This window comes from Triticum urartu, chromosome 5A (genome assembly GCF_056163025.1).
Source record: "Triticum urartu cultivar PI428250 chromosome 5A, HENAU_Tu73, whole genome shotgun sequence".
In the NCBI taxonomy this organism is placed as follows: Eukaryota; Viridiplantae; Streptophyta; class Magnoliopsida; order Poales; family Poaceae; genus Triticum; species Triticum urartu.
Genome location: NC_141877.1, coordinates 214,732,801 through 214,736,040, shown reverse-complemented (window position 1 = coordinate 214,736,040; position 3,240 = coordinate 214,732,801). Strand labels below are relative to the sequence as shown.

The following is a 3,240-nucleotide window of genomic DNA, read 5'->3' as shown; positions in this document are numbered from 1 at the left end:
TGGAGTTGTACTCATCTCGCCCACTCAGGACAAACTTTACTACGCCATGCAGCTCTGCTTCCAGCGGGGCGAGAAGGTCTCCAACAACATCACAGAGTACGAGGGCCTCATCGCCGGCCTCAAGGCGGCAGCCCTGGGAGTGAAGCGCCTCACCATCAAGGGAGACTCGCAGCTCTTCGTCAACTTCTCCGACAAGGTGTACGAGCCAAAGGAGGAGCACATGGAAGCATATCTCATGGAGGTACGCAAAATGGAGAAGCAGTTCCTGGGCCTAGAGATGCAGCATGTGCCACGTGGCACCAACCAAGAGGCTGATAACATCGCCAGAAGAGCATCCAAGCGGCTTCCCCAAGAGCCTGACGTCTTTGAGGAACGGCTCTTCAAGCCTTCCACCCTTTACCAAGAGTGGAACAAAACACTAGGCAAAAAGGGCGGCAAGAGTGGAACAAAACACTAGGCAAAAAGGCCGAGCCTTCCACCCTTTACCAAGTATATAGATGTATTAAGATAACAAGATAATATAGTGATATCCCGACAATAAACAATGTTCCAACAAGGAACGATCTCCAATCTTCACCTGCAACTAGCAACGCTATAAGAGGGGCTGAGCAAAGCGGCAACATAGCCAATCAACGGTTTGCTAGGACATGGTGGGTTAGAGGTTTGACATGGCAATTTGGGAGGCATGATAGGCAAGTGGTAGGCATCGTAGCATAGGCATAGCAAAAGAGCGAGCATCTAGCAAAGCAAAGATAGAAGTTATTTCGAGGGTATGATCATCTTGCCTGAAAACCCGCAAGGAAGAAGAACGAGTCCATGAAGAAGACAAACGGACGTAGTCGAACGGGTCCTCACAACACGACGTTATCGGAACCAACCCGAATAAGCAACACCGGAAAGAAGCACACAAAATAGTAAACAACCATCACATAATCATGACATGATGCACAATCAAGTATGATGCATGTCCGGTTTAAAGAGGCATGGCATGGAAAAATGCACAAACAATCCTACAAATTAAGTGGAGCTCAATATGCAATGGGATGCATATTGAAGGAACACCACATTCGGGTTACTTAGTTCGATCTCGTTTATGTACCCAACAAGATTAAATGTTGTTAGCATGGCAAGAGGGTGAAGCAAAGTAAAACTACCTATCTAGTCAAGTTTAAATGGGACCGGAAACAACGAACAACACTTCCAGAAAATCCTCATATGCATTTATTAGGTTTGGTACTATTCTTCCCTAAACACAATTTTAGAGTTGTTAAACATGCAAAGTAATGCCACCATGTTAATCTAGGCATTTTTCTACCCCATTTACATATATAATTTATTTAATTCGGAGCTAAGGTTAATTAGTTATGAAGTAAAGCATTTTAACATGGCATAGGAGCAAATTTAAACAAACAGCATTTTAAACATTTCAAACATGCATGAAAGTTGCATATTATGAAACTAGACAAAAATCTAACCAACTTTCATGTTAAGTTTGTTTAAAACCGATGCACGGTTATTTAGGTGTGAGCATTTTTAAAATGATGGCATATTCTGTAATTATGCATGTGAAGGAAAATTGGTCAATTCACAGAACTAAAAAAACATCTATGGGCCAAATCTGGTGCAAGTTGGGCCAACTGAGTAGAAGAAAAAAACAAACGAGGCGCTGCTGGGGGCGCCTCATCATGGGCCAAGGGAGCTGGGCCTTGCTGGATCTCAGATGGCCTTGAGCGCTGGGAGGCCTGCATGCGATGTGGCAGCCCACACGAAAGGGCGACGCGTCAACAGGCATCGGGCGAGCTGCACTGCTCGTCTCTGAAGAAAAACGCCAGCGACGGGGAGGTTCAGCGGGAGCCGCGGTGAGGCAAGGCCCTGGAGGTGCGCTGGCTGGAACTCCGGCAAGGCGAGGGCATGGCGGAGAAGGCGAGGGGGAGGCCGGATCTGGTGGGTAGGTGCTAAGGCCGGCCGGCTGGACTTGGCGAGGCGGAGGTCGAAGGCTTCAGGCGATGAACAGCTGCAGCAGGGGCATGAGCAGGACGGCGATGAGGGAAAACTTGGGGCTTCGGCAGCGCCGGGAACACGCAGACGGGTGGATCCGGTCCGCTGCTGCCGGATCGGACAATCGGCAGCGCGGACAGAGGAGCTTGGGCGCGGCGGCGCTCAGCGAGGCCATGGCGCGGGGTGCTCCTGTCGACAGAGAAAGGGATAACGGAGAGAGATGAGAGAGGGGAAACGCAGGGAGGAAAAACAGGAAGGAGAAGAAGGGGGTGTCGGATGTGGACTGCCTGGTCGACGACGATGACTGGGTTCAAGTTGTGGTCGTCGTTCTTGATGCGGCAGAGGAAGCTGGAGCGAGTCCTCGCGAGGAAGATGGTAGAGGCCAAGCGCGTTGGAGGAGTGGATCTCGGGCTCGGGGACGAGGTGGATCGAGGGAGGCAAGGGACCTGCTGTGGATGAGCTCCGTCTCGAGGAGCTCCTGCTCGGGCACGAGCGTGGAGACGCGGGGCTGCGGCTAGAGGAGGTTGGTCGGGCACGGAAAAGGAGGCGGAGGTTGGATTGGGTGGAGATGGATCCCGAGGTGGGAGATGCTGGCGGCGGGAATTGGACAGGGAGGATCCCTAGAAAATAGGGTTTGGTCTTATTTGGGTGGGGTTGGTCCATATATAGGATAAAGAGAGTGGGTTTAGTCCGTCTGATCGTAATCGGGCGGTCGAAAAAAAAATATGCTACGAAGTCCAATTAACAAAACGGAGACGTTTTGTAGATATTTGGGGATGTTCTGAGTCCAACGGTGACAACTGTTCGGGTCGGGTCCGGGACAGCTTTCGGGCGCGCGCGCGAGGAGGGTCGCGGGCTGATGAGAGAGGTTAGGTAGGGCCTGGCGGTGAGTAGTGGACTGTATAGACGGTCTCGAGCTGAGAGAAGAGAAGAGAGATAGCCCCGGCGACTGCTTCCGGAGACCGAAAACGTCCGACGTTAGACCGGCTATAATGCCGCTATAGTTATCCATTGGGGCGTCAAACGGACTCCGAATGCGATGAAACTTGACAGGCGGTCTATCTACACTATCGTAAGACCACACGTCAACTCTCAGCCCATTCCGAGAACATTTTCCAGCCACTTATAAAATACTATTTCGGACATGCCACGGGCGCGTGCAAGTGTGTCTGGGCTCAGAACGGACAACGGAGAGAACGAGGAGGCCGGGACGGATGCATGTTTTGAAAACATGATGATGCA

The 3,240-nt window shown here is 51.1% G+C and overlaps 1 long non-coding RNA gene across 1 annotated transcript; it reads right to left on the bottom strand.

The window, feature by feature from the left end:
• Positions 1-1,557: 1,557 nt before the first annotated feature.
• Positions 1,558-2,628, bottom strand: LOC147970830 (uncharacterized). Its single transcript, XR_015604311.1, has 2 exons — positions 2,283-2,628; positions 1,558-2,184 (listed from the first exon to the last, which is right to left on the bottom strand). It is a non-coding gene; the product is annotated as an uncharacterized LOC147970830 (long non-coding RNA).
• Positions 2,629-3,240: the final 612 nt, after the last annotated feature.